Here is a 7,907-nt window from a genome sequence, read left to right as displayed (position 1 = left end):
AGACACCTGCACAGCACAACATGTTGGAGTGAAGACAGTCACACCTTCTCAAGGAGAACTTTTTTGCAAAGCATCACAGTTAAAATCCCCATACAGTCATTCTTCTCTGAACCAAGCCAGACTTAACTGAGTTAATATAGACTTACTCTTTATTTAACTGTCTTTAGGTGTATGAAAGTTGTTTTTAAATGGGGCTCTCATTCAAGAAATAAATATAAAAGGAATGGAATGAGTATCATGGAGGTACATGACAATGTACATAACTGGATGTGAAATATTACCAATGCCGATTCAAAGCATACCTGTCTTATGGTTCCTTGAATGGTGAAATTACAAGATACTTTCGTTCATTACTTCTGTCCATATTCTACAATAGATGTGAATTACTTTCCAAATAAAGAAAAGAACACTACATAAAAAACAAACTATTGTGGAGGGTATAGGTTTAGATCCCTCTAAGACAGAGGGCTGGCTGGGGGATGTGACCATAATGCTTTTCCCATTTCAATCACCGGGCAGGATGTTTCCTAGAAGGCCTCTGAGGTGGAGAGCGGTCCCTGATCTACCCTCATAAAGCACAGGTTAGGGTTTCTGTGATGAGGCCCAATCCCACCACAACACATGGAACAAAAGAAGCAAGTATCACCATCAGAAAAATGAAGCCTTAAAAATCTGATTCCCTGGTGCTGCGAATGTCCACCTGGAGGTCAAAAAGCCAGAAGACAATGATTAACAGTTTCTACAGAAAAAGGATGAGGGTAACTGTAGGGCCACAAAATTCTACCAGGTGTATGAGTCACACTGATTCCCTTAGGTGGCACTGGGAAATCACAACAATAATTGGCCACCAATTAAAAATTCAAACAGCTCAAAAGAAACTAGTCATAACTGCCAAACATCGTATGTACAAGGTGCTGTTGCATAATCATGTTAACACAAGTAGATATAATTCAACATACTACCTGTGAGAGGGTATGTAAGGCCGCCTGCATCCGGTTCTACAACAGAACCCTTAGGCTAAGCTCTCTTCACCTTTCACAAGCACTGATCTATTTGAATACACTTTCCACAAAGACCTGAGCTTTAAGGGAATTAAGCTGGTGACTCAGTAGGAGGTAAGAGTAAACTAATACCCTTGTTCTAATCACGTGTTCTGTTAGACAATTACATAAAGTGAAATGAGTTCCTATAATATTTCCTTCCTGAAGCTACTATGAAACTACAGATAGAGACTATTTGAACCGAGCCAAACTGAGACTGTCCACAGTTCACAGGGGTATATTAAAAATGCCAGGCAGCACTGGTGCCTGCAGGGTCCCCTATGGATAACTGAGGCCGATGAGCTTTAGTCCTGTGCCAACTAGTATGTCTTGAGTGTTCCCAGACTCTGTCAACAGCTAACGGTGCATGTAACTTTAACTGACACTTGAAATTGGCTTCTTCACTAGTAGTTCTCAGGACTCGTGGTACATCACAGTTTAACCTATAGCACAAGGAGGAAGAAGGGGCTTGGAAAGAGCTTCAACTCCATTCACCCCCCTCCACTGGCCGCCAGGCCAATGGTCTGGACTGTAATTATGGAGCTATTGGCTTTCAAGGCTACTGTGGAACTGAAGAGGGAGGGAGGGGATAATATAAGTAAAAACACCACAAAAATATCTGTTGGTTCTTAGATTCACTTGTTTTTCCCAAATCGATGCTTCCCAGATTGCAGAAAAACTTATTTCTAGAATACTACAAAAAGTTAGTTCTGGCATACTTTGACCATCCAAAAAAGACCAGTACTGCTTTTATGGATGAGAGTCTGTACAGAGGTCCTTACTGTGCTGTTTTCACTGACATCCCATAAGAGACATTTAGAGATAATTTTCTGCCCAATGTATTCATTCTGAACTGTAACAATTCCTTCAAGCTGATGGGAACAGGTCGAACGAGATCCTGAAACAACTGGGTCTCTCTGGTGTGTCAGGACAGGCTCCCTGAGATGTGGGGATCGGAGAAAACTCCCTGGATTCCGAAGGGAAAAACAGCGGAATGAAATATTTATGGAGTGGCTGTGACCCAGGCCTGGACTATCTAAATCCTGAGACACCCTCTTTCCCCAGACGGGCAAGCAGAGCTTTGGGGCTCTGAAGCCTGGACATAACAGAGGTTTCCCAGAGTTAGAAAGTAGCCCTGGGTCTAATTTTTGGAGCTCCTGCCTTATGTAGGAAAAATAATGAGGAGGAGTTACTCAGGGCTGTTTTTTGAGGCCAAGCGTTTTGAGAAAATTCCATTTTTTAAGAGGCCATTTTCACAGAAACCTTACAGGAAACGGATACCACCAAATTTCTCAGGCCCTCTTCTCCATCAACTCTGAGAATTGCCTATTATCTTGTCAAGCACTGAGCTAAAACGAAATGCTACCCCGGCATTCAGGGATGAGACACTGTCTGGGAAGGGCTGCCAATTGGAACTCAGAAAGTTCCGTGAATATGGAAAAGAAACGCATTACAAAACTGACCTAAGATCAAAACCAAAGAGTCATGACTAACCACTTGTAATAATTTTATGCATTGGTAGTTATATATACATGAAATAAATGAAGAACTTATAAATTCATGCTAGTATGAGTACAAGGCATTTTTAAAAAGCAATTTTTACAAATATCTGTTAGATAACGTATAGAAAACATTTCCTATTCGGGACTATGGCTGTTGACTGCCAACTGAGCCACCTAGTTCATGTGCGGCAAAGAATCTGCGAGGAGCAGGCAGTGAGCAGCTCAGCCTGCACAGCCCTGGCAGCAGGTGCTACAGGGCAAGAAGGCAGTTCTGTTCTGAAAGCCCTTCAGGATGACTGATGGATGAGCGCCAATCATCAATAAGTCGACTTATTTTAATAAATGACAAGGCAAATAAAACCCAAATTTTTTTATTCCTAAAAGCACATACACATAAAAGGGCAAGGCCAGCAAAGGAAATGCAGGGAAGTAGCCCTCTTGCATCTGCTTGACTACAGATTAGACATGTAGGAATTTCTCTTGCCAAGTGTATGTTAGTAGCCTGCATTATGGCTGATGCTCCTTGGAGTTTTGGTTAGAGTCCTGTTTGGCTGTCCTTCCACCACTCTTCACTGTCAGGGAACTACAGCAATTCTGAAGTAGGTCCTCCTGTTTGGAAATGTAACAGACAAGTGGGACTACATAAAACTAAAAAGCTTCTGCACAGTAAGGGGAAGAATTAGAATGAAAAGGTAGGCTATGGAATGAGAGAAAATATTGGCCAAATACCTGATAAGGGCTTAATATCCAAAAATACATAAGGAAGTCCTAAAACTCAACAGCAAGAAATCAAGTAACCCCATTCAAACATGGGCAAAGGACTTGGATAGAATTTTTCCAAAGACACACACATGGCCAAAAGATATATAAAAAGATGCTCATCACTAATGCTCAGGAAAATTCAAATCAAAATCACGAGATAACACCTCATACCTATATAGACACTTGCAAAAAGAAAAAAAAGATTAGTGCTGCTGATAAGATGGTGGAAAAATGGGAACTCTTGTGCACGGGTGCTAGAAATAAAAATTGGTACAGCCACTATGGAAAACAACATATGAAAGTTCCTAAAAAAAATTACAAATAGAATTGCTATGATCTGACCCGCTTCTGAGTATTTATCCAAAAAACTACTCAAAGACATATCTGCACTCCTGTGTGTATTGTATTATTCACGAGAGCCAAGATGTAGAGATAACCTACCTAAATGTCCATCGACGTGTGAACAAATAAAGAAAATGTGGTAAAGACACACACTGGCATATTATTCAGCCTCGAGAAAGCTCAGGTTAAGTGTTCTTATCATATTAAAAAGTAAAAGCAATACATTAAGAAGTCAATGATGATACATTTAAGAATGAGTAAGTACTGTGTCTATGATCATTCTGGGAGTACAAGAAAAAGACCACTACTCGTGAGCAAAAGCTAGCAGTGATCAAACACTGGATTTTGTTCAGAGATCTACATCTGCAAAGCACCAAACAGTAAACCCCAATATGGAAGCTGCTGTTCGCCCAACGATTCCTTGAAATAAGTCTGATCACACATCTGAAGTCGTAACTTATGCTCATATATAGACATGTTCTTTCTTTTCTTTTTTTTTTCCATGTGAAAGTTTATTTAGAAAGTCACATAGGTAGAAGACGTGAGCTGTGGAAGAAGTGAGCCAGCTGGGCTGTGTGGGCTCAGAAAACAAGTTACAGAGGCAGAAGAAGGGCCCTCGAGGCTTTGGAGAACACAAGGCAAAGAAGGCATGCCCTGGGGGGAGAAGGGAAAAGGTGCAGGTGAGCTGCAGAGAGAGCACACTGGACATTTTCTTGGATGTGCGTTATGTACACGTCTGCCTCTCCCTCTAAGCCTGTATTAGCCACAGAGAACATATTACTGCAGAACCTTGAATGAACATTTCCTGAGCTGACCTAACCAGGCTTTCTCAGAGTCTGGGGGGAAAACAAAAAGGTATTTCAAAAATCTCCTGTGAAGCTTCCATGCCAACATTTGTGAGATTTGTCATTTCTCCAGGAAAAAGAAAAGTTATATATATTTTCTTGTACAAAATGTACTTTCAAACAATCTAACTATTTAGATATCAAACTAATAACTACCTATAAATAAAGAATAGTAATCAGAACTACCTTGAAAGCTAATAAGGGTTCGACCCAATTGGAATGCACTGCCAACTGGCTCTGTCACGTAATTTGGCATAACTGTACTAGCCCCGTACGGTTCCAAAGTCTGGGTTAATAGCACTCTACCAAGATTTGGCATTTTAGGTTTCGTCTTTCTTACCCTTCAGACATGGCGTCACTTGGATATATTTTTTCTATCACTTAAACATAAAATTTATGATGCTAAAGGGAAAAAAATGAGTCGAGCACTTTTCTATCGCCAAAAGAAACAGAGCTTTAGGAGGTGAATCCAGATAGTTCAAGTGGGAATAAAGGAAGAGAGGGAGACAGAGACAAAAGTACACAAAACTCCTAATGAACATTTTTTAAAGTCACTGAAATTTTCTGTTCATCTCCATTCCCCCTTATAGGACCAAATAGCATCTAGAACAGAAGCCGTAAATCAAAAGGTCTCAGTACCTGCTTTTTGAATAGAGTAAGTGAATGAACAGTCTTCCATCATATGAATGGGAGCCATTGCTGGTCTTAACTTTCCGGTTTTTCATTATATTCCCTTTGTCAAAGGCATTTGCTACAAGTGGCTAATTAATCAGGATGCATCGCTATGTGAAGTGTGCAACAAAGCCATCTATCTCCTGTGACCTTTAGATAGAAATATTTATGTTTATCCCAAATTATCTCCTCTTCTCATAAACCTTCAGTAAATCATTACTATTGAACTAAAATGACAGTTCAGTAGCTTGGCTTTCAAAATATTACATCAACTGGCTCTAAACTACTTCCAGCCAGACTCATCTATTCATTGTTTCCTAAACAAACCAGGCAGTCTTACCACTGAAGCACTGCTCAAACCACCTTCCTCCTCCTCCCCTTTCCGAGTCACACCCCAAGTCTTACTCACTGTACTTCATATCCATGAATCTCCCGTAGGTTCTGCTGCTCATGCTAGCCTCTAAAGCAACAGTTCTCAACTTGTGGGTCACGACCCCTCTGGGGGTCGAACGACCCTTTCACAGGGGTCGCCTAAGACCATCGGAAAACACACATATAATTACATATTGTTTTTGTGATTAATCACTATGCTTTATGTTAAATTTGTAACAATGAAAATACATCCTGCATATCAGATATTTACATTGCGATTCATAACAGTAGCAAAATTACAGTTATGAAGTAGCAACGAAAATAATTTTATGGTTGGGGGTCATCACAACATGAAGAACTGTATTAAAGGGTCGCGACATTAGGAAGGTTGAGAACCACTGCTCTAAAGTTTCATATCATTAGTTCTGGTTATATTCATATGACGCTTGACATTTGCGTGTGCACAAACACACACAAACATATCTACACTCCTTTCTCAGTCAAATAATAAAGAAACTATGACAAAGTGGAAGAAACCAGAAGACTTTGATTATAAATCCTGGCTCTGCCACTTACTAGCTATGCATAATTTCCTGAGTGTCAGCTTCCTCACCTGTCAATGTGGCTAATAATCCTTGACTGCCTCCCAAAGACTTTATGAAGATATAGTAACGTAAGTATGAACAAGCCCTTTATCAGTCATGAATCATACACAAATATATTATTTAATGTATCTTTCTGTATCCTCAGCACTTGGCAGAGCACCCTACGCATATTAAGTAAATAATAAATCTTGCTGATGAAAGTACCAGACCACAGCTATAGAAATCTGCTGAGTCATCTTCAGTGTTTCCCTCAACCTATACAGTTAACATTTACTGATGACTCACTGTTGTGCCAGGTTCTTTACAGGAACTGCTAATTTAATCTCACAACATGTGAGGTGGACCCTGGACCCTATCATCTCACTGATCTGAGAATCTTTGATAGATCCCCAACAACGCATTGGTTAGGCAACTTGTTTTTCCATTTCCGTAAAGCCTCTCTCAGTTGGTTTTTCTGCTGGATCAAAGATACAATAAAGTGGCCCTGGCTGGTGTGGATCAGTGGTTAGAGCTTCGGTCAGCACAGCAAAGGGTCTCAGGTTCTATTCCCAGCCAAGGGCACATATACTATACCTGGGTTGCAGGTTCAATCCTCGACCCCAGTCAGAGCAGGTGTGGGAGGCAGCCAATTGATGTGTCTCTCTCACATTGATGTTTTTCTCTTCCCCCTCAACATTCTCCCTCCCTCCCTTTTACTTTCTCTAAAAATCAATGGAATCAGATGAGGATTAACAACAACAGAACACACACACACACACACACACACGATAGAAAAAAGTGAAGTTAAACTCATAGTAGGAAATGCTGGACAAATCTGTTGGGTATGGTGATCCCATAAGCTATATATAATTAAAACTGTCACCATTTTCACTAACAGGGTCATTGAGATAAACTCCAATCTGAAAACGTGGAAGTCCATTCTTAACCCAAGTACACTTTCCTCTTTTTACAATTTCAAATAAATAAATAGAAAAATCAGATACACAACCACCCAACACTTTCAGTTATTTTTGCTTACAATGTGCCAATAAGTAAAATGGAAAGTTTGTAATTGCAGATTATTTTTCTAAAGTCTGAAAAATTTAGAAAGTCTTTATTTTATGGTTATTTCATTTTCTGCAACCTCAGGTTTTCATCAGGTTAAGGAGTGTCTTCAACATTTGTCCTCCCTCAGAAATAAAACTTGGGTGTTTCCTATAATGACTGTCTCCTCATTTTTCTTTTTTCTTCCTCACCTGTAAATGGGGCTAATAATCCTTGATTACCTCCCAAAGACTTTAACAGTATTTTTTAAAAATATATATTTTATTGATTTTTTACAGAGAGAAAGGGAGAGGGATAGAGAGTTAGAAACATCAATGAGAGAGAAGCATTGACCAGCTGCCTCCTGCACACCCCCTACTGGGGATGTGCCTGCAACCAAGGTACATGCCCTTGACTGGAATCGAACCTGGGACCCTTCAGTCCCCAGGCCGACGCTCTATCCAGTGAGCCAAACCGGCTAGGGAAACAGTATTTTCTTTAATGAAAATCTTGATTATAGCTTATCTATGAGAATAATTTTAAATATGTTTTTCTTTGTAGTTTGTTCTCCTTTAAATTGGCATCTATCGAAATAGATGGGATTCTTCTATTCTCAGAAGGAGCAAAGGCCCCTCCTGCAGGGGACAACAGACACCTTGATATGAAAACAATATATTTACAGGGGGGTAGGGGGGAATCATCCTATAAATCAGCAGGCAGGATAATGTAGAAAGGAGGTTGGAG

General features: G+C 40.1%; 1 protein-coding gene across 1 annotated transcript in view; it reads right to left on the bottom strand.

Moving 5' to 3' along the window:
• The window catches only part of FMNL2 (formin like 2), a 318,406-nt gene that overhangs the window by 66,995 nt on the left and 243,504 nt on the right, over nucleotides 1-7,907 (bottom strand). The gene's annotated exons all lie outside the window — the stretch shown is intronic.

Source organism: Myotis davidii, unplaced genomic scaffold, assembly GCF_000327345.1.
Source record: "Myotis davidii unplaced genomic scaffold, ASM32734v1 scaffold753, whole genome shotgun sequence".
NCBI classification, from domain to species: domain Eukaryota; kingdom Metazoa; phylum Chordata; class Mammalia; order Chiroptera; family Vespertilionidae; genus Myotis; species Myotis davidii.
Note: the sequence above shows the minus strand (reverse complement) of the source record. Positions and strands in the feature narration are given on the sequence as shown.